The following is a 24,374-nucleotide window of genomic DNA, read 5'->3' as shown; positions in this document are numbered from 1 at the left end:
AGCCCCCAGTGGGTGGGTTCAGTGTGAGATTACCCCTTATCAGTCCCCAGTGGATGGTTCAGTGTGAGATTACCCCCTATCAGCCCCCGGTCGGTGGGTTCAGTGTGAGATTACCCCCTATCAGTCCCCGGTCGGTGGGTTCAGTGTGAGATTAGCCCCTATCAGTCCCCAGTGGATGGTTCAGTGTGAGATTAGCCCCCATCAGCCCCCAGTGGATGGTTCAGTGTGAGATTAGCCCCTATCAGTCCCCAGTGGATGGTTCAGTGTGAGATTAGCCCCTATCAGTCCCCGGTCGGTGGGTTCAGTGTGAGATTACCCCCTATCAGTCCCCGGTCGGTGGGTTCAGTGTGAGATTAGCCCCCATCAGCCCCCAGTGGATGGTTCAGTGTGAGATTAGCCCCTATCAGTCCCCAGTGGATGGTTCAGTGTGAGATTAGCCCCTATCAGTCCCCAGTGGATGGTTCAGTGTGAGATTACCCCCGATCAGCCCCCAGTGGATGGTTCAGTGTGAGATTAGCCCCTATCAGGTTCTAGTAATATCAATGACAATCTAAAAAGTCAGTTTCAATAAATGACTACATGGAATTCTTAACACAACAATTAGTCAGATCGATTTCTCCCTCAGTGACGCTGAGATTGGGACTCTGAGCACGGACCTGCCATTTACCTGAGCCATTCTTTAATTTGTTTCTATTTAACAAAGAGGGGAACCAAAAAACTTCAATTGAATGAAATGCTCAGTCCAGAAAGCACAGATTGAAAGGAGAGAGAGGCACGTACATAGAAATATACAAATAGAGAGCGCGCACAGAAATATACAGAGAGATAGAGAGACATACACAGAAATATATAGAGATAGGGAGACATACACAGAAATATACAGAGAGATAGAGAGACACACAGAAATATACAAATAGAGAGCGCACACAGAAATGCACAGAGAGATAGAGAGACACACGGAAATGCACAGAGAGAGAGAGACACAAAGAAATATACACAGAGAGATAGAGAGATATACAAATAGAGAGAAAGAGACATACACAGAAATATACAGAGAGATAGACACACAGAACTACACACCTAGACGTAGTTATACGGCCCAGGGTAGAGTGAGTGACGCAGACAGAAACACAAAGGGATAGAAAGTTTGTCTCGGGCGGTATCGAATCAGCCGCCCGTTATCGGCCCTGCTTGATATTCAGTCCCGTTGACTGTAGTAGAGCTGAGTGTCGGGCTTGTGTTATAACAGGCGGCAAAAGTGATTCTGACTTCTGTATCCGCCCCCCCCCCCCTCTCCAGGTCTCAGATAAGTCATGATTTCCTTCAGCTCAACATCGTTAAGCCCAAAGCCGTCCTGCCCTTGTCACTGACTCCGTCCCTCTCTGGCAACTCGCTCAAGCTGAACAAGATATCGCGCAACCTCGGTTCTGCGATCGACCTCCAGCTGAGCTTTGAACTCCGAACCCTCCCCACCAGCCGGACTGCTTGCTTTCCCCTTTCTGCTTCTGCCTGGGTTCCTCCTCTGCTGGATCCCTGGTCCACGGCCACCTCTAGACCCGATGACTTCAACGCTCTGCTTGCTGGATTTCTATCATCCATCCGCCACAAACTCCAACTTGTCCAGACCTAGCCCTCAGTCGCCTCTGCTACCCTCTCCCATGGCTCGTCATCTGTTCCTCTGCTTATTCCTCTGTCAAGTGCCTGGGGGTGTTTTGTGAAGAAATGCAAGCTGTTGAAATAAGGAGAGGCATAAACAGAAATCTTGAGAGACATTTACAGACATGCAGCAGGGCATAGACAGGAATAGAGATATATATTCAGACAAGCAAAGAAATACTGAAACATGCACAGCATTATTAGACGTACACACAGAGAAAGGCACACACAAATACACAGGTGTAGAGAAAATGTTTCCACTTGTGGGGGCGTCCAAAACTAGAGGTCATCGATATAAAATAGTCGCTAATAAATCCAATAGGGAATTCAGGAGAAATTTCTTCACCCAAAAAGTGGTAAGAATGTGGAATTCGCTATCACAAGGAGTAGTTGAGGCGAATAGATAGATGCATTTAAGGGGAAGCTAGATAAGCACATGAGGGTGAAAGGAATAGAAGGATGTGTTGATAGGGTTAGATGAGCAGGGAGGGAGGAGGCTCGTGTGGAGCATAAACGCCGGCAGACCAGTTAGGCCGGATGGCCTGTTTCTGTGCTGCTGTTTCCATGTAACTCAATGTAATTTTTGGTAAATAGAGAGAGACAGACACAGAAGTTCAGAAAAATGTAGATAGAATTACAGAGAAAGACATGCACAGATATACAGATAGAGGGAGACACACATAGAGAAATGTGGAGAGACATACACAGAAACGCACAGAGAGGCAGGCAAACACACACAGAAAGACAAAGACACAGCAATACAGAGAGACAAACAACCACCTGCATTTATATAGCACCTTTAACATAGGAAAACATCCCAAGGTGCTTCACAGGAGTGTAATCAGACAAAATTTGACACAGAAACACACAGAAAGGTTACCTATCCCTCTAATAATAGAAATCACCCCATAACTACTACTTGCTTTTTCTCAGCAATGAAGCTGAGAAAATAGGCGTCAGTCGTGGCTCAGTGTGTCGCTTTCTCACCTCTGAGTCAGAAAGTCGTGGGTTCAAGTCCCACTCCAGAGACTTGAGCACAAAATCAAGGCTGACACTCCCGTTGCAGTACTGAGAGTGCTGCTTTTTCGGAGGCGCCACCTTTTGGATGAGACGTTAAACCGAGGCCCACTCGGGTGGACGTAAAAGGTCCAGCGGCCTCTATTCCGAAGAAGAGCAGGGGAGTTCTCCCCAGTGTCCTGGCCGATATCACTAAAGTCAAAACAGATTATCTGGTCGTTATCACATTGGTGTTTGTGGGACCTTGCTGTGTGCAGAGTGGTTGTCGCATTTCCCTATGTTACAAAAAGTACTTAATTGGCTGTGAAGAGCTTTGTGATGTCCTGAGGTCATGAAAGGCACTATAGAGATGCAGTTCTTTCTTTGTCTGATGGATCAATTAGTATTGCAGGACAGGCCGGTAGTACACAGGGACTGAGACACAGAGTCGAACGCAGAGGTAGAGCCAGAGCAGGAACGAGAAATAAGAGAATCCGGCCTGTTCTTAACGTCCAGTAATTATATTCCCCCCGACAGTGAGCCTCTTATTTCTGCATCATGTTTCTCGCTGGAATAGGAGGGCAGAGAGATTGCATTGTGTTTTTTAATAACACTTCATCGATTTGTAAAAGGAAAGAAGTTTAGCTGCGCACAGTGCTCTATTCTTACCATTCCCAGCTGTCAAGTGCTACGAGTCCTAACTACAGTAATGAGGCTAGAATTTCCGATCCGATCCGGTGATTCATACTGGAAAAGGCAGGTGTGTGGGCAGCAGGCAGGGATGGTAGTGCTGTGGTTGTGTTACTGGACTAGTAATTTAGAGTGAGTTCAAATCCCACCATGGCATTTTGAGAATTTGAATTTAGTTTTAAAAATCTGGCAATAGTATTAAATAAATCAGTATTGTGGTAAAAAAGCCAACTGGTTCACTAATGTCCTTTACGGAAGGAAACCTGCCGTCCTTACCCGGTCTGACCTATGTGTGACTCCAGTCCCACGTCTTAACTGCTGTCTGAAGCGGCCTAGCAAGCCACTCAGTTGCATCAAAACCACTTGCACCTGCTCAGGGCAAGTAGGGATGGACAATCAATGCCGGCCATGCCAGCGTCCTGAGAATTACATCGAAACTACAGCACAGAAACAGGCCACTCGGCCCAACAGGTCCATGCTGGTGTTTATGCTCCGCACGAGCCTCCTCCCTCCCTACTTCATCAAACCCTCACAGTATATCCTTCTATTCCTTTCTCCCTCATGCACTTTTCTAGCTTCCCCTTAAATGCATCTATGCTATTCGCCTTAACTACTCCTTGTGATAGTGAATTCCACATTCTCACCACTCTTTGGGTGAAGAAGTTTCTCCTGAATTCCCTATTGGATTTATTAGTGACTATCTTATATTTATGACCTCTAGTTTTGGACTCCCCCACAAGTGGAAATATTGTAAATAAAGAAAAAAACCTGACATGGTCAGAATTAGTTGTGATGCCTTCCATAGTCAAATAGGCAGTCTAAGATCATACTGGAGGAAAGTCAGTTGGTTGCGATACTGGAGGCTGTCTGCTGTTCCTTGTGGGCCCTTAGGATGGGAGCAGGGATCTGGCCAGTGACTGACAGATGTAAGGGCTGCCTCTGAGCGTGCAGCTTCTCACATTTGCTGTGCTGTTGCTGGCAGGACAGGGCTCTCATTTGTTGCTGTTCAATTGTTTGCATTTTGGCAGCAGCGGTGAACATGGCTGTGACTGTAATGGCCGCCTTCTTTATTTGGTTTTACAATCTTATTGGATGCTGCTGGACCAATCAAAATGCAAAAGCACTACCCATCACTACCCTCCCCATTACAGACCCCCCCACCTAAGGTGGGCATTACCCATCACTACCCTCCCAATTACAGACCCCCCCTCTAAGGTGAGCACTGCCCATCATTACCCTCCCAATTACAGACCCCCCCTCTAAGGTGGGCATTACCTATCACTACCCTCCCAATTACAGACCCCCCCCCTCTAAGGTGGGCATTACCTATCACTACCCTCCCAATTACAGACCCCCCCTCTAAGGTGGGCATTACCTATCACTACCCTCCCAATTACAGACCCTCCCCCTAAGGTGGGCATTACCCATCACTACCCCTCCCCCCAATAACAGACCCCTTTAAGGTGGGCATTATCTATTACTACCCTCCCCCCAATAACAGACCCCCCCTAAGGTGAGCATTACCCATCACTACCCCCCCCCCAATAACAGACCCCTCCTAAGGTGAGCATTACCTATCACTACCCCCCCCCCCCCCCCAATAACAGACCCCCCAATAAATGCAAGGTCTTTCTTTGCCATTATGTACACTCTGCTGCCACTGTTGCAGATGAGTTTAGCTGATTGTCAGTCAGCCTTGTTACTGTATCATGTGCTTCCCTATTGAGGATAGGGTTGCCAACTCTGGTTGGATGTATTCATCATATGACCGCCCTCCTCCATCTGCCCCGCCCCCCCCCCAATCACTCCCGCCATTGGTCACCTGCCATGTCAATCCTCGCGGTTCACCGCCTTCCCCATGCCCATTGGAAACCAAACCGATTCTTTGTTACCTGATTGGATGAATCTTGACTGTCAGTCAAACAGCCATTTTACCCATTGCCAATATTTTGCTGACCAATAAACAAAGATGTTCAAAGCAAATGAAATAAATACGCAATTTTTTTTAATGCCCTCATTATTTTTTCTCCTGGGTGTTGCTCGCAGCAGTGTCCTGGAAACGAATCTTTAATTCCTGGCGACTCCAGGACAATCCTGGAGGGTTGGCGGCCTTAATCAGGGACTAGAGGTTGGCAGATAGATCCTCTTTTGTAAGGGATCCAGTCTTGCCTGATTCTGAAACCATTTTGGTGCCACATCCTGTGTAAAAAAAAAAGTTTAGCATTAGAAGCAGAGGAGGCTCATTTTTAAGGTTTATTTTAACTTGAAACTCGACAGCTGGGAGAACAGATGAATGCTGAGATTTCGAAGTGGGCAACAGGCTGAACAAAAACCATGTCATCTTCTGGCATTTGCTTCTGTTATCTCATTACCATGCTTAACTCCCACAGAATGCAAGTGTTCCTTGCCTTACTCTCCACTTATTATCAGAGAGTACCCAAGCCTGTGCTATCACATAGCTTAGAATTCAGCCACGGCTCAGTGGGTAGCTCTCATGCCTCTGTGTCGGAAGGTTGTGGGTTCAGAATCCCACCTAAAGACACTTGAGCTCTAAAATCTAGGCTGACAGCCCAGCGCAGTGCTGAGAGGGTGCCGTCTTTCTGAAGTAGATGTTAAACTGAGGCCCCGTCTGCCCTCTCAGATGGACGTGAAGGATCCCATGGCCACTATTTCGAAGACGATCAGGGGAGTTCTGTCCTGGCCAACATTTATCCCTCAACCAACATCAGTAAAACATGATCTGGTTTTTTCTCACATTGCTGTTTGTGGGATTTTGCTGTGCTCATATTGGCTGCTGCGTTTCCCTACATTACAACAGTGACTACACTTCAAAAGTACTTCATTGGCCATAAAGCGCTTTGGGACATCCCAAGGCCGTGAAAGGCGCTATGTAAATGCAAGCTCTTTGTTTCTTTAGATTTCACAAGCAAGCCATTAGGACTTGGCTTTCTTATTGAGACATCAAGGTGAAGAGCCGAGTGCCACAATGTAGGACACCGCCAAGGTTGGAAAGAGTAGGAGAGGAGACCATGTAAACCCAGGAGGTAATGGTTAGGTGACGCCAAGCTTGGGTTTTCAAAGCCCGTGGATTGTAGCAGGAAAGGGGACCGAGGGAGGTGAGGAGCCCCACAGTCTTGAGGTCCCAGGAAAAAAAGTGAGTTTGAGTAGGCGAATGTGCGATGGCTCTCGATCTCAAAACAGTGAGGAGGCAGGGAGGAGGAAGAGCGAGTAGAAAGGTCTAATAGGAGCTAAGGAGGCACAAGAGAGGAACGTTCAAAGGAGCAATGAACATAGTAGCGCTGATTGAATCATAGAATCTTACAGCACAGAAGGAGGCCATTCGGCCCATTGGGCCTGTGCCGGCTCTTTGAAAGAGCTATCCAATTAATCCCACTCCCCTGCTCTTTCCCCATAGCCCGACAATTTTCTCCCCTTCAAGTATTTATCCAATTCCCTTTTGAAAGTTATTATTGAATCTGCTTCCTGTAAAAGGCATTAAAGAATTTCTCCTCATCTCCCCCCTGGTTCTTTTGCCAATTACCTTAAATCTGTGTCCTCTGGTTACCGACCCTCCTGCCAATGGGAACAGTTTCTCCTTATTTACTCTATCAAAACCCCTCCTGATTTTGAACACCTCTATCAATCTCCCCTTAAAATAGACACGAGAGAGAGGTTGGAGGGCAGAGGGGAAGAGAGGAATCACCTATTGGGGACAAGCTGTAGTGTGGCCTATTCTCACTGTCCAGACAGAAGGGGTGGTGCAGTACTGGACGATCCTTGAAAAGATAGATCCTTTTGCTGACATTGGGTTTTGTGTGTTTGACAATTTTCAGCCTGTTACTTTAAGAGAGGGGCCAACCCATTTACTTTAAGTAGCAACAGCAGCTTAGGTAGGGATTGAACCTGTGGAACGATGGGTGAGAGAGCGAGGAGGACCCCCTGAAACCAAACGCTGAAACAACAGGATTCACACAAGTGGGCAGTGCAGCAAATCAGTGAGCATTTGGGCAAAGGGCCAAAAATCTGGATTTTGGCAAGAGCGCAGAGCGTCTGGGGGATTCCTGAAAAGCTCCGCTGGTGATTGCTTGAAGTAAATTAAAAGAGGAAAATTTAAAAAGCGGTGAAGTTTTCACAGGTTGAAGTGTCACCTGGAAGGCAGACGTAAAAAAAAGTTGGAAAGAAAGTTAACGAGGTAGAAATTCAGGCACTTCCATATTTTGGTACATTCCCCGCGCCTGAAAGACGAGGCCTGAGGTGCCCCCGATATTGGGCCTCGAGCCTCATTTCGATGCTGGAATGAACAGCGTCACAGAGGCCCTCAGGTAAGTGAAGCCGGGGGTCGGGAGTTAGGAGGTCGGGGGTGAAAGATCAGAGGCCGGGTCTCAGTGGGGCTCCACATTCAGGACAATAAGTTTCAAACACTTTCATTGTCGGTCACAGATGGTCCCAAGGTCTGGTTTTACTGAGTGCTCTGGCACCAGCTGCCCCAGAGCAAACTAATCTTGACATAGGGGCCCTCAAACAGCCGTTAGGTCCCTTATTTACATGTGCAAAGGGCCTAAGTTGGAGGTAATGGAGCTGACGTGACTTTGCTGCTCTTGTCCTTCTCAGCAGTAGATGTTACAGAGGAGGGAGGTGCTTTCGAAGTAACCTTGGTGAGTTGCTGCAGTGCGTCCTGTAGGTCGCGCTTACCGCAGCCACAGAGAGCCGGTTGTGGAAAGGGGTGGATAATGACTTCAGTGGCCAGAGGGCATTGATCAAGTGAACTCTCTGTCCTGGATGATGTCCAGCTTCTTGAGTGTTGTGGCTGCTCCCATTCAGGTGAGCAGTGAGGTCCTGACTTGAGCCTTGTAGATGGTGGATTAGGCTTTGGGAGGTCAGGAGGTGAGTCACTCATCACAATCTACCCAACCTGGGTCCAACATATGTAGCCGCGGTGTTGACATGGCTGATCCAGTTAAACTTCTCATCAATGGTGACTCCCAAGATGTTGATAATGGGGGACTCAGTGATGGTGCTCCTGTTGAAGGCCAAGGGGAGATGACTGAGCTTTCTCTTGATCAAGATGGTCGTGGTGTGAATTACACAGAATTTACAGCACCGAAACAGGCCAGGCAGGTGTTTATGCTCCACACGAGCCTCCTCCCTCCCTACTTCATCTAACCTTACCTGCATATCCTTCTATTCCTTTCTCTCTCACGTACTTATCTAGCTTCCCCTTAAATGCATCATGAGTGTGGAGCTCTGAACCCTAATCATTGTGATGATCACGTTGTCAATCATGTTATCCTTGTAGTGACTAAAATAGGGAAATAAATTCCTTGTTAGTGTGTTGTCCAATCCTGGAAATTGCTGAGGAGAGCCAAGCAATCAATCGTACTTCAGCCAAGGTCATGCCGCGTTCCTGCTGATTGTCAAACTGTTGTTGCAACTTTTGAGTCAGTTTATAGAGCCCAACTCAGAGCCAAATTTGGCATCACAGTGAAATGCCAGAGACAAAGATAAATCTCCATCAATTATTTTTTTTCCACACGTGCTTTGGATTCAATAAATTTCCTTTGCTTCTCTTCTTACTCTGAACTTCCTAATATTTAATTCTGCTGCCCGTAACCTAACTCGCACCAAGTCCCATTCTCCCATCACCCCTGTGCTCGCTGAATTACATTGGGTCCAGGACTGGCAACGCCTTGATTTTAAAATTCTCATCCTTGTGTTCAAATCCCTCCGTGGCCACGCCCCTCTCTATCTCTGTAACCTCCTCCAGCCCTAAAACCCTCCAAGATCTCTGCACTCCTCCAATTCTGGCCTCTTGTACATCCCCGATTTTCATCGCCCCACCATTGGCGGCCGTGCCTTCAGCTGTTTAGGTTCAAAGATCCAGAACTCCCTCCCTAAACCTCTCTACCTCTCTCTCTTCTCCTTTAAGATGCTCCATAAAACCTACCTCTTTAACCAAGCTTTTTGTCACCTGTCCTAATATCTCCTTATGTGGCTCGATGTCAAATTTTGTTTGATAATCGCTCCTGTGAAGTGCCTTGGGACTTTTTACTATGTTAAAGGCGCTATATAAATGCAAGTTGTTGTTGTTGATGTGGAAAGGGTATCAAGGTCTTGGATATGGTGCAGAAGAGATTCACTAAGATGATACCAGAGATGCGAAGCTTTAGTTATGAGCAGAGACTAAGAAACTGGGGCTCTTTTCACTAGAACAAAGAAGGTTAGGTTGGGATCTGATAGTGGTAACAATTATGTGGGGTTAAGAGGGATAAATGATTTCCACTTGTCAGTGAGTCAGTAACTCGAGGACATAAATTTGAGATCATCGCCAAAAAGAACAAAGGGAAAGATTAGTCTTTTTTTTAAGGCTGTATATAGTGACACCACAAGTTCTGGCCAGAATGGTAATTCCCCCGTCAATCACTTCTGTAAGTGATTTTACGAACATAATTTGTATTATGTAACTATCCTCCACTCGCTGCATTTTGATGGAGAAATAATCCTGCTTCTATCGGGAGATGTTGCTGTAGTTTCAGTCATGAGTTCTGTTTGCTATAGTTCATAGAGGCGCTGTTTAAACAGATTCTGCTGTAAAATATACTCTGTTCGCTGTAGTTCCTAGAGACCCTATTTAAATAGACTGTTTGCTGTAGTTTGTAGAGACTCTGTTAAATAGACTGTTTGCTGTAGTTTGTAGAGACTCTGTTAAATAGACTGTTTGCTGTAGTTTGTAGAGACTCTGTTAAATAGACTGTTTGCTGTAGTTTGTAGAGACTCTGTTAAATAGACTCAGTTTGCTCCACCTCCAACTCATTGGCTGATAGTTACTCAGGTTTTATTTTAACACAGAGGGTTGTTTGGACATGGAATGCACGACCAGAAACAGTGGGGAAGAGGGCGTGGTGGGGGGTTGGGGAGGGGAGCAGAATCCATAAAAGCTTTTAAAAGGGAAGCGGGATAAATATTTTCAAAAGAAAAATTTAAAAGGGTGCGAAGAAAGGGCAGGGAGCCGGCACAAGTGCGACGGGCCGAATGACCTCCTTCCGTCCTGTAAACTGCTACCATTCCGTAACCTTTGTTAGTCATTGGTGTGCCCTCTCGAGCGATGGAACGAATCACTCAAAACGGAGCGGGGAAAGATGGGAGAACGTCTTGCTGCTTTGCAGCTACTCGGACCTGTCTGTTTTATTAATGGGTATCCACCACTCAGTCAATCCCTTTCGTGATCTTGAACACTTCAAGGCTGGAACGGCGAGCCAGTTGGGGATTTGTGAAAGTCAGGTCACGCCGGAAAGATTTACTCATCTCCTGTAAGGGTGGAATGGAGCCTGTTGGGGGCTGACAGGTTGATGGATGTCGAGCTACTTTGACACTTCAGAACGAGTTTGATAAGGCGCCCGGGAAAGATGTGTTTTTTTTTCGCAGAGAGTGAAGACTCAGGGGAGCCTGACAAGTTGTAAAACGGACAAGAAATTGGATAAACGACAGGGAACAAAGGGTAATGATAGATACTGCTGGTTTTAATCAGCCAGCCGCGACTAGCAAGGATCCCCCAGGGGGCAACAGTACAGGGACCTCTGCTGTACCCAATATTTACAAATGATTTTGATGAATGTACCAAAAGGTGTGGGTTAGATACAATAAAGCTCAGATCACTCTGTGCTGCCGTGACTAGGGAACGCTCGATGGGTGATGTCGGGGGGAGCTTTATTCCACATCCATCCGTACATTAAAAGAGCAAGAAAAAAACCCTACAAAATGACATAGAATTTTACAGCACTGAAACAGGCCATTCGGCCCAACTGGTCTATGCCGGCATTTATGCTCCACACGAGCCTCCTCCCACCCTACTTCACCTCATCCTATCAACATATCCTTCTATTCCTTTCTCCCTCATGTGATTATCTAGCTGCCCCTTAAATACATCTATACAAATTGCCTCAACTACTCCTTGTGGTAGCGAGTTCCACTCTTTGAGGGGGGGTCCAGAACAAGAGGGCATAACCTTAAAATTAGAGCTCGGCCGTTCAGCGGTGATGTCAGGAAGCACTTCTTCACACAAAGGGTAGAGGAAATCTGGAACACTCTCCCTCAAAAAGCTGTCGAGGCTGGGGGTCAATTGAAAATGTCAAAACTGAGATTGATAGATTTTTGTTAGGTAAGGGTTACAGAACCAAGGCGGGTAAATGGAGTTAAGGGTACAGATCAGCCATGATCTGATTGAATGGCGGAACGGGCTCGAGGGGCTGAATGGCCTCCTCCTCTTCCTATGGATAAAAGATCTGCCGGGTTCTTTAACGGACGGGCGATCCGTCCTACTGGTCTACCACCCAAGTGGTGAAGGTGTAAATCACCCACATAGTTTTGCATATAATCTGTCACTGGCCTGCAATTTCCCCATTTTTTCTCCCTTGGCTTATCTTCATTCTCTGCTCTGCCCCCGTTGAATTTTAATTGTAATTTGACTCTTTTTGAGTCTTTTTTTTCTTATTATTTTAAGTTCAGGATCTGAAGACTGGCTTTAAAGGTTCATTTTGTAACTAATGGGAAGCCCACATTCTCTGCAGATGATTGTACCCTTTTCTCTCCCCCCACCTCAACTTTTCTACTCCCCCCTCCTCCCCTGGAGGTGATGACCCAATGCTGGGGTACAACAGACACGGCTACATAGGAACTGCTAGACGAGAAAAGACCAAGGTCCATCTAGTTCGCCTTCTCCCATTTGGGTAGACTCAGGACACAATGATAATGGAGTCGTTCACTAATCATAGCAATCGATCTCCATCAATTAATCCAGAACAGACCCAGACATGAGGCCATGAAAACCCCCAGTGGTGGAGAGCTTTGTACAGGGAGCTTTACTCTGTACCTAACCCACACTGTACCTGCCCTGGGAGAGTTTGATGGGACAGTGTAGAGGGAGCTTTACTCTCTATCTAACCCACACTGTACCTGACCTGGGAGTGTTTGATGGGACAGTGTAGAGGGAGATTTACTCTGTATCTAACCCGTGATGTACCTGCCCTGGGAGTGTTTGATGGGACAGTGTAGAGGGAGCTTTACTCTGTATCTGCACCAAGGGTTTGGGGATTATTTCCTGACTGAAACACGTCATGCTGTCTGTTGCTCGATCAGAACATTGTAAATGTTTGTTCCCACCTGCCCACGCAGACACAATGCCTAATTAAAATGCCAGCCCATAATTTCCTTTCCTGCCACAGAAAGCCTGTGATCGAAAAATAAATGAATTTCCCCGGGCCGAGGGAAAGGGCTGCTAATTACACATACCTGACCTCTTCTATGTATCGTTCCCCATCACCACACTGACTGAAGCAGAATTTAACCCGCTGCGCACCCAGTGTGAACATACTCTCAACCTCTCAATCTGTGATACAGTCAGTTACACAGGGCTCTGGGGAGAGGGGTTACTGAGTGACAGTGTGAGGGAGCTGGATTAACATCAGTACAGATAGTCAGTAACACAGGGCTCTGGGGAGAGGGGTTACTGAGTGACAGTGTGAGGGAGCTGGATTAACACCAGTACAGATAGTCAGTAACACAGGGCTCTGGGGAGAGGGGTTACTGAGTGACAGTGTGAGGGAGCTGGATTAACACCAGTACAGATAGTCAGTAACACAGGGCTCTGGGGAGAGGGGTTACTGAGTGACAGTGTGAGGGAGCTGGATTAACACCAGTACAGATAGTCAGTAAGACGGGGAGAGGGAGCCAGTTGAAGGGCCACCTGTTCTGTCTCATGCCCCCGCTGTTCCTTTTTACTCATCCCCTTCACCACCCTGGCCCTCCCTGCCCATCCCTCAAAGATCTCTGCAATTTTCCCATCTTAAACCTCAGGCCCACGAGTGAAACCATGGGCTAAGTCCAGGTATTTTAAAGACAGACTGAAGTGGGGGAGGGCGGTTATCGCTGGTGACGTCTCTCTGTAATTTGCTGCTCGCGAGAGGAGGCCCTGCTGAGGAACAAAATCACCATCCTAGGAAATCTTCTAACGGGCTCGGCTCACTGCTTCAATATAATGAACACATTCCATCATTAACATGGTGACATCAGCATATTGCTGACTGTGGTCTCTCCTCCTTCTCTGATTTTGAAATTGAAAGGTATTTGTAAAATGAGTTACCATGACAACAAAGGCAGTGCAGGCTGATTCAGTCAACTCTTCCAAAAAGGAGCTGGAGAAATATGTGGCTGGCAGTGGGATAAGAGTTTATTGGTAGAAACTCAGATGGTCCAATATTCCAGGGACAGATTAGATCCTGTGCTCCTGGGGCTGGGGTGTGGGGCTGAGGGGGGAGGGTGGATGGGTGTGGGAAGGGGATTAAATGGGTGGGATAGAGTCCACGGGTTATAAATTAGGCTGCGTAGCACCCATTTTGTAGGCGCTACGTGGCCTCCTAAGGTCCCAAAATGGCGTCCGGAATGTGCACGCACATTTCTAGCGTCACGTGCGCTGGGCGCCATCTCGGTAAAGGCGTTTGCGCACGCACAGATAACGAACGCCGGCACCATGTAAAGTAGGGAGAATATGTGGTAGATCAGTGTGCAACGCTGATTTAAAGGGACAGATACGATTTTGGAACTCAACACTCCAGCCACGCACTGTCTTAACCTCGCACAGCTGAACAGATCGTAGTCGCCCTGGAGGACCCTCCCCCCAGCACCATTTAAAGGGACCATGCAGGATTTACAGGTTAGTTGCTGGATTATTGTTTCCGGCTGCTGATGCAGTTGTACCTGTTTTTGGAGGTCTCCTATATTTGAATACTGGGACTAGGGGACACAGCCTAAAAATTAGAGCCAGGACTTGCAGGATCGAAGTCAGGAAACGCTTCTACATGCAAAGGGTGGGAGAAGTTTGGAACGCTCTTCTGCAAACAGCAGTTGATGCTAGCTCAATTGTTAATTTTAAATCTGGGATTGATAGATGTTTGTTAACCAAAGGTATTAAGGGATATGGGGCTACGGCGGGTATATGGAGTTAGGTCACAGATCAACCATGATCTCATTGAATGGCGGAACAGGCTCGAGGGGCTAAATGCCACTGCCACTTGCTGCCTCCTGTTATGCGCTACCTTCTCCTGCAAGAAAGCGGGGCGTGTGTCGGCGAGTGCCCTGCAGGATGTTTGGGTGATGTGCCTGTTATGGTTGAATAGCTGCCAGTGTGTGTGTGACCTGTGAGTTGCGGGTGTGCGGCTTGCATTGGTGGTAATGTGTGAGGGTGAGAGGAAGCATCTGATTGGAAGAGTTGAGTATTGATTGAAAGAGTTTATTGGTATGTGGGTGATGGGGGGGTGTAGTGTGTGGAGCAGTGGGTGCGGCTCGTGGTGCAGTTGATAGGAGATGCCACTTGACAGTTGACCTCACTCACCTTGACCAGTTGTGTCAAAGCATTGAACTGCCTCCTGCACTGCATCCATGTACGTGGTGCTATGTGCCTGGCATCGACTATGTCCCACTGCCTCTTGAGCATATGTCTGGAGGGCCTCTTGCCCCCCCACACTGCAGATATAAGATGCTCCTCCTTCTGTCCACCTCTTGCACCAAGGCCTCTAGTGCATCATCAGAGAACCTTGGTGCACGCTCTCTCGCAGACCTGGTACAAACTCAGATTGGCAGATTGGTGAGGTCTGGTGTGCAGATTGGATGATGTGGGATTTAGTAGTGCACAACCTTTAGACAATGTTTTAACATAACAGTTTGTAAACGTAGGAACAGGACCTGCATCCGTGTTTTACGTGTGCGATGTCTGATCTCTGTTCAGACTCCATATGGACTTATCTTATATTTTGCAAATAAGAGGTGCAGGCTGCCTTTAAGAGGTACAGGCTGCCTTTAAGAGGTGTGAGCCACTCACTGCGATATCGGTGCCCTCTGCTGGTGAGAAACCATTCAACAGCGCAGCTTGGCCTGGCTGCTCGCTGGAATCATTATTTCACGTGCTGCCTGCATCTCAACGAACGGGCGTGGGTTAATCGCGCACCGCGACCCCCGTGCCCAGATTTGGGGGTTATTGAATTTAACCCCTGTGATAGGGTAAATTGTACACGGTATGTGGGAGGGGATGAAATGGTTGAGATAGAGTCCATGATAGGGTCAATTGTACATGGTCTATGGGAGGGGATTGAATGGATGGGATAGAGTCCATGATAGGGTCAATTGTACATGGTCTATGGGAGGGGATTGAATGGATGGGATAGAGTCCATGATAGGGTCAATTGTACATGGTCTATGGGAGGGGATTGAATGGATGGGATAGATTCCATGATAGGGTCAATTGTACATGGTCTATGGGAGGGGATTGAATGGATGGGATAGATTCCATGATAGGGTCAACTGTACATGGTCTATGGGAGGGGATTGAATGGATGGGATAGATTCCATGATAGGGTCAATTGTACATGGTCTATGGGAGGGGATTGAATGGATGGGATAGAGTCCATGATAGGGTCAATTGTACATGGTCTATGGGAGGGGATTGAATGGATGGGATAGAGTCCATGATAGGGTCAATTGTACATGGTCTATGGGAGGGGATTGAATGGATGGGATAGAGTCCATGATAGGGTCAATTGTACATGGTCTATGGGAGGGGATTGAATGGATGAGATAGATTCCATGATAGGGTTAATTGTACATGGTCTATGGGAGGGGATTGAATGGATGGGATAGATTCCATGATAGGGTCAATTGTACATGGTCTATGGGAGGGGATTGAATGGATGGGATAGAGTCCATGATAGGGTCAATTGTACATGGTCTATGGGAGGGGATTGAATGGATGGGATAGATTCCATGATAGGGTCAATTGTACATGGTCTATGGGAGGGGATTGAATGGATGGGATAGAGTCCATGATAGGGTCAATTGTACATGGTCTATGGGAGGGGATTGAATGGATGGGATAGAGTCCATGATAGGGTTAATTGTACATGGTCTATGGGAGGGGATTGAATGGATGGGATAGAGTCCATGATAGGGTTAATTGTACATGGTCTATGGGAGGGGATTGAATGGATGGGATAGAGTCCATGATAGGGTCAATTGTACATGGTCTATGGGAGGGGATTGAATGGATGGGATAGAGTCCATGATAGGGTCAATTGTACATGGTCTATGGGAGGGGATTGAATGGATGGGATAGATTCCATGATAGGGTCAATTGTACATGGTCTACGGGAGGGGATTGAATGGATGGGATACGTCTGTCCCTTCAGGTGAATGTAAGAGATTCCATGGCACTATTTCGAAGAAGAGCAGGAGGAATTTTCCCTGGTGTCCTGGGGCCAATGTTTATCCCTCAACCAACATCAGTAAAAAACAGACTATCTGGTCATTATCTCACTGCTGTTTGTGGGATCTTGCTGTGTGCGAATTGTCTGCCGTGTTTCCTACATTACAACAGTGACTACACTTCAAAAGGTACTTCATTGGCTGAGAAGCACATCCTGAGGTTGTGAACGGCGCTGTATATAAACGGGAATTCTTTCTTTTCTGTGAGAGCGACACTCACCCTGACTGAAAGCTGAGCTTCCAGCGTGGGAAGGGTTACCAGCTCTGACAGGCTCCTGCTCTCCCTGGACACAGCCGTCTCTTTGTTATGCTAAGTGTGAATTTGTTAAGAGATTAAATGTACGAATGTTGAAATGAAATAGGATTTTAATTAAAGGGGGGGGGGCGCGGTGAAGGAGATATAGCTGGCAAATTATTGACTGGGAAATTTAATGAAACAAAACTCAGAGTGGTTCTTGGGGAAGCTGCTAATTGACAATGTGGATCTCGCATCTCGCCGTACTGCGGTGGGGTGGGAGAGGGCAGGAAATGATTGCCCCCTCCCACCCCCTCCCCAATGAGAGGAGGCTCGTTAGGGCTGCAGCTTTTTCCGGTTTGATGTTTAGGCGGCTGGGTGCCGAGGTGGGGCAGCAGCTGGTGATTTCCACACTCCCACCAGCGACGGAGATCGCGGCTGCGACTCGGCACCTGGCTTTTCCGTGATTTAAAGGGGCCGCTCCCCGTCATACTGGCAGGAGTATCGGCCGCCACTCGCCCTCTCGCCGGCCATACGCCTCCTGATTAATACGGGCACTGGAAGGGAAAATTGGACAGGGTGGAAGGCACCGGGGCAGATATTGTTCGTTGGCTTTGATTTAGCTTTAGGAGGCTGGTAGTCTGAATGAGCTGAGCTGTGGTTCTGACTGTCCATGTCTGTAGGAGTCAATGACCTGTGACTGTGAAGGAGTGTTGTGCACTCATTGATAAGAACACAAAATCTCCTGTTGACCCATATCAGTGATGCCAGTATCTACTAATGTAAAACACTATGCTATACTGTGCAGTGTCACACTAATCTAGAACAGTATGTCATACTACACAATGTCACACTAATCTAGAACAGTATGTTATACTACACAGTGTCACGCTAATCTAGAACTGTATGTTATACTACACAGTGTCACACTAATCTAGAACAGTATGTCATACTACACAATGTCACACTAATCTAGAACAGCATGTTATGCTACACAGTGTCACACTAATCTAGAACAGTATGTTATACTACACAGTGTCACACTAATCTAGAACGGTATGTCATACTACACAGTGTCACACTAATCTAGAACAGTATGTTATACTACACAGTGTCACACTAATCTAGAATTGTATGTTATACAGCACAGCATCACACCAATCCAGAATAGTATGTTGTACTGTAATGTCACACTAATGTAGAACAGAATGTCATACTGCAAAAATCACACCAATCTAGAACAGTATGTTATACCACACAGCATCACACTAATCTAGAACAGTATGTTATACTGCACGGCATCACACTAATCTAGAGCAGTACATTATACTGCACAGCATCATACTAATCTGGAACAGCGTGTTATACTGCACAGCATCACACTAATCTAGAACAGTATGTTATACAGCACAGCATCACACTAATCTAGAATATTAAATTATACTGTTCAGCAGCATAGGAACATAGGAACAGGAGTGGGCCATTCAGCCTTTCGAGCGTGCTGTACTACTCAATTAGATCATGGCTGATCTGCATCTCAACTCCATTTACTCGCCTTTGCTTCAGCCCTTGGAACCCTTACCGAACAAAAATCTATCGATCTCAATCTTAAACATTTCAATTGACCCAGCATCCACAGCCTTTTGGAGAGAGAGTTGCAGATTTCCAGTACTTATTGTGTGACAAAAGTGTTTCCTGATTTTACTCCTAAATGGTCTAGCTCTACTCTTAGATTATACTCTCTTGTTCTGGATTTCCCCACCAGAGGAAATGCTTTCTCTGTATCTACCCTATCTACCTCGATTAGATCAGCCCTCAACTTTCCAAACTGAAGAGAGTACAAGCCAAGTGTAGGCAACCTGTCATCATAATTTAACTCTTTAAGCCTGCTATCATTCAGGAAAATCAGCGCTGTATTTTCTCAAAGGCCAATAAATCCTTTCTGAGATGCAGTGTCCAAATCTGAACACTGTGCTCTACATGGGGTCTGTACAACTGAAGCATAACTTACTCCTCTTTGCACACTAATCTAGAACAATATGTTGTCTGTACAGCATCACACTGATCTAGAACATTATATTACACTGCACAGTAGCGTGCTGATCTATAATATTTGTGTTACATTGTACAATATCACACAGATTGGACAGGCTGTCACTGCACAGTATCACACTGATCTAAAATGGTATATTACACTGGACATCATGAGACTGGTTATGAAAATATATTAGATTGCACAATATGGCACCGAACAGCATGTTACATTGTGCACCATCACACTGATCTAGAACAGCATGTCACACTGCAATATTACACTGATCTAGAACAGCATGGCACACTGTGCAACATCATGCTGATCTAGAACAGCGCGTCACATTGTGCGATGGTACGCTGATCTAGAACAGTATGTTACACTGTGCAATATCACACTAATCTAGAACATTATATTGAAATGCAATGTCACATTGATCTATAACAGCATATTACACTGTGTAGTATTATAGTAATTTAGAACAGTTGAACAGTGCAGAACACATTGATCTATTAACAGTACATTGGACTGCTCAATATCTCACTAATCTAGAAGAGTATGTTATGCTGATTCGCAATAGTATATTACACTGCACAGTCTCACACTAACCTAGAACACATTTCTCCACTGCAGTGTTGCACTGATGTACAACAATGTATCACATTGTACGGTACAACACAGATCCAGATCTGTATGTCACACTGCACTGTGTTACGTTAATCTGGAACAGTCTACTTCACTGCCCAACTATCTGGAACAGGCACAATCCCTTATGGAAAACAAACAAATAGGGAGCAATTTTAACCTAACCTGCCCAACGGGATCGGATGTAATACTGGTTTTACACCCCTGATTTTACTCTACATTAAAGTCAATGGAGCGGGGTGTAAAACCAACATTCCACCCGATCCCGTGGGATTCCCGCCCAGCGAGTTAGGTGATAAAACTCATGAAATAGAGGCTTATACCACAAAGAGAATAAACTACGACACAAACAGGGATTAAAGATGGAAGGATAGACACTGAGGGATTAGAGGTGGATGGATGGAGGCACATTGAGGGATTAGAGATGGAGACCGAGGAATTGGAGATAGAGGGATTGACATACTGAGAAATTGGCGATAGCGGCATAGACACACTGAGGGATTGGAGATAGAGGGATAGACACACTGAGAAATTGGAGATAGAGGGATGGACACACTGAGAGATTAGAGATAGCGGCATAGACACACTGAGAGATTGGAGATGGAGGGATGGACAGATTGAGGGATTGGAGATAGGGAGATAGACACACTGAGGGATTGGAGATGGAGGGATGGACAGATTGAGGGATTGGAGATAGGGAGATAGACACACTGAGGGATTGGAGATGGAGGGATAGACAGATTGAGGGATTGGAGATAGAGGGATAGACACACTGAGAGATTGGAGATAGAGGGATAGACACACTGAGAGATTGGAGATAAAGTGATAGACAGACTGAGGAATTGGAGATAGACACACTGGCAATGAATGGTTAAAGCTCACATTGGGGGTTAAATATGGAGAAAAAGCTTATTTCTCCTCCAACAACACAGCATTCCACCTCAGTGAGCACAGAAATCAGCCTAATATACTAATACTGAACACGATGATAAACCCAGAGATCAGTAGGTTGTGAAGGGAGTATGATGTGAGTGAGCGATTATTCTCTTTGTTCTTGCAGTATTGAATAACAACCCTCTCAGCCGTCAATGCTGCAATGGCTGTCCCAGAGCGGAAGTAAATCTCTCAGCCTTGCTCTGTCCAGCTGACTCTGCAGCACTGAATCATGTCACTGCCTTGGGCTGAGACTTAAAAGCACATCAACACAAAAAAAGGGGGGTTGGCTGCAGCACTGACACTAATCAGGGCATTGGATGTGTAACCAGGCACTTACCTCACCTGTCCTCCATTAGTAATTCATCTGAAGTCCTTTGATGGTCTGTATAAATCAGCAATGTCTATAGGGAGACAGGCAAGAGGATGGGGTGGGAATGGAGAGGGTTAGGGCTAAAACTATTCTCTTTGAAACATGAAACCATTTGCTTCTAATTTGCTTAGAAATCCAACACATAGAATCGTACAGCACAGAAGGAGGCCATTCAGCCCATCTTGCCTGTGCCGGCTCTTTGAAAGAGCTATCCAGTTAGTCCCACTTCCCTTGCCTTTTCCCCATAGCCTTTTCAAGTATTTATCCAATTCCCCTTCTGGAAGCTACTATTGAATCTGTTTCCACCGCCCTTTCCAGACAGTGCATTCCAGATCATAACAACTCGCTGCGTAAAAAAGTTTCTCCTCACCTCCCCCTCTGTGCCTTTTACCAGAATTAAGTCAGTTTCCCCACATCATCCTCGAGAGGAAAGAGACGGAGGGTAGGAATTACCCCACTGGGACACACCATAAACTGGTGACTGAATCACCACCTGCCCTCACCCCAAGCCTTTCTCCTCCAACTCCCAACAGTAGGGTCAAGACTAACTAAGGGCAAGTGCTGAAAGCATGTCAGGCGACTGAACACTTGCATAACCAGTGAATAACACGAGATCCCAGGAGAAGCTGAAAGGAAGGAAATAAAAATAAAATCAATGGGAAATGGTGAAAATACTATCATTAATGGTACAATCTATATATTAGCAACCTTGTGTACTTGTAATGTGTTAAGGAAGTTATGCAAAACCTTTATAAAACACTCGTTCGGCCTCAGCTGGAGTATTGTGTTCAATTCTGGGCACCACACTTTAGGAAGGATGTGAAGGCCTTGGAGAGGGTGCAGAAGAGATTTACTACAGACAGACTGGTGAAATGGGCAGACACATGACAGATTAAATTTAACGTAGAGAAATGTGAAGTAATATATTTTGGTAGGAAGATTGAGGAGAGGCAATATTAAATAAATGGTACAATTTTAAAGGGAGTGCAGCAACAGAGAGACCGGGGAGTGTACGTACACAAATCTTTGAAGGTGATAGGACAAGTTGAGAAGGCTGTTTAAAAAGCATATGGGGTCCTGGGCTTTATTAATAGAGGCATAGAGTACAAAAGCAAGGAAGTTATGCTAAACCTTTATCAAACACTGGTTAGGCCTCAACTGGAGTAGTGTGTTCAATTCTGGACACCACACTTTAGGAAGGATGCTAAGGCCTTAGAGAGGGTGCAGAAGCTATTTACCAGAATAGTACCAGGGATGAGGGACTTCAGTTGTGTGGAGAGATTGGAGAAGCTGGGGTTGTTTTCCTTAGAATAGAGAAGGTTAAGGGGAGATTTGATAGAAGCGTTCAAAATCATGAACAGTTTTGACAGAATAAACGAGGAGAAACTGTTTCCAGTGGCTGGAGGGTCGGTAACCAGAGGACACAGATTTAAGGTAATTGCCAAAAGAACCAGAGGCGACATGAGGAAAAATTTATTTACGCAGCGAGTTGTTATGACCTGGAATTCACTGCCTGAAAGGGCGGTGGAAGCAGATTCAATAATAACTTTCAAAAGGGAATTGGATAAATACTTGAAGGGAAAAAATTTTCAGGGCTATGGGGAAAGAGACTAATTGGATAGCTCTTTCAAAGGCACAGGCAAGATGGACCGAATGGCCTCCTTCTGTGCTGTATCATTCTATGATTCTATGATCTCCAGTCCAAATTCCAGTTCTCACAATTTTCGAGTTGGTTTCTTTGACAACCATTACCATTGAAACGACCTATGTAAACATTTTGAATGAAAATCTGTATGTAAACAGTTGTCTGCACTGATGGAGTGTCTTTAATATATTCATTCTCAGGATGTTGGCATCGCTGGCAAAGCCAGCATTTATTGCCCATCCCCAGTTGCCCTGAGAAGCTGATGGTGGACCTTCTTGTACCGCTGGTAGTGGTTTGATACAACTTGAGTGTTGTGTCTGAACTGCCCACTTCAGAGGGCAGTTGGTCGGGCACTGGAGCCGTAAAATAGGCCAGACTGGGTAAGGACAGAAGGTTTCTTTCTCCAAAGGACATTAGTGAACCAGTTGGATTTTTATTGACAATCTGACAGCTTCATGATCACTTTTACTGACAGCAACTTTTTATTTACAGATTTTTTTAAAAACTGAATTCAAATTCTCAAACTGCCACAGTGGGAATTGAACTTACGTTCTTGGGATTATCAGTGCGGGCCTCTGGGTTACTAGTCCAATAACATAGCTACTACTGTACCATAGCCCGTGCAAGGCTCTGCCCAGTGAGTGGTGCCATGGAGTTAGATTCTGAAGTACTTCTCCCAACTCTATTACCTTGATTTGTATATTAATATTAAAAAAACTTACATTCATCAACTGATTGTAGGCAATGCCAAGGGGAATTTAATTATAAATTTTGGACATCATTGGTTTTTAGTATATTGTCAATCGGCAGTGAATGTGCATCAAACTTGAGCCTTGAGCCATTGCACTCCTCCAGCACCTCCGTCCATCCTGGTCAGTTTGGTCAAAGAGTGTGGCCAGGCTGTCTGACCATGGGAGCCTTCACAGCCGCGTGGTACGTTACTGAGCCATTCTGATCCAGCTTCAAACCTACCTCTGTGCTAGTTGGTCTCACCCTTAATGCTCCAATTGGCCTCAGTATCGCTAAGGTAGGGAGCGGGGTGAGGGGGGCGGGGGGTGGAATCAGAGAGGGTCCTTGCTCCTAATCGTTATCCAGTGACTTCCTACTGGAAAGTGCATGTGTGTGGGTGTTGGGTGAGAACAGGTCTCACTCTCTACGTTCACACATAGAGTGGTCACCTGGCATTGAACTGTGCCCTTAGAAGAGGACGATAGAGAGTAGGAAATCTTCAAAATCAGTCAGAGGATTGCATAGGAACATGAGGAACATTAGGAACAGGAGTAGGCCATTCAGCCTCTCCAGCCATTTCATTAGATCATGGCTGATCGGCACCTCAACTCCATTTACCGCCTTAGCTCCATATCCCCTGATACCCTTACCCAACAAAAATCTATCGATCTCAGTCTTGAAAGCTCCAATTGTCCCCCAGTATCCACAGCGTTTTGGGGGAAGAGAGTTCCAGATTCCTACTGCCCTTTGCGTGAAGAAGGGTTTCCTGATTTTGCTCCTGAACGGCCTGGCTCTAATTTTAAGATTATGTCCCCTCGTTCTTGATTCCCCCACCAGAGGAAATAGTTTTTCGGTACCCACTCTATTGAATCCTTTCATCATTTTAAACAGCTCGATCAGATCAACCCTTAATCTCCTGAACTCAAGGGAATACAAGCCAACTTTATACAACCTGTCCTCATAGTTTCCTCTAATCATTGTGCCATTAGTGCAAAATTTTCTTTGAGTTATTCATATTTTTTTTTATTATTCGTTCACGGGATGTAGGCGTCGCTGGCGAGGCCGGCATTTATTGCCCATCCCTAATTGCCCTCGAGAAGGTGGTGGTGAGCCGCCTTCTTGAACCGCTGCAGTC

At 46.0% G+C, this 24,374-nt stretch overlaps 1 long non-coding RNA gene across 1 annotated transcript in view; it reads right to left on the bottom strand.

Moving 5' to 3' along the window:
* Positions 1 to 5,358: 5,358 nt before the first annotated feature.
* Positions 5,359 to 24,374, bottom strand: part of LOC137305195 (uncharacterized) — an 89,962-nt gene continuing 70,946 nt past the window's right edge. Inside the window, exon 3 of the long non-coding RNA XR_010958674.1 lies at positions 5,359 to 5,541. This is a non-coding gene — a long non-coding RNA (uncharacterized lncRNA). The remainder of the gene's footprint in view (positions 5,542 to 24,374) is intronic.

The sequence above is a fragment of the Heptranchias perlo genome, chromosome 39, assembly GCF_035084215.1.
Source record: "Heptranchias perlo isolate sHepPer1 chromosome 39, sHepPer1.hap1, whole genome shotgun sequence".
Lineage (NCBI taxonomy): Eukaryota > Metazoa > Chordata > Chondrichthyes > Hexanchiformes > Hexanchidae > Heptranchias > Heptranchias perlo.
Note: the sequence above shows the minus strand (reverse complement) of the source record. Positions and strands in the feature narration are given on the sequence as shown.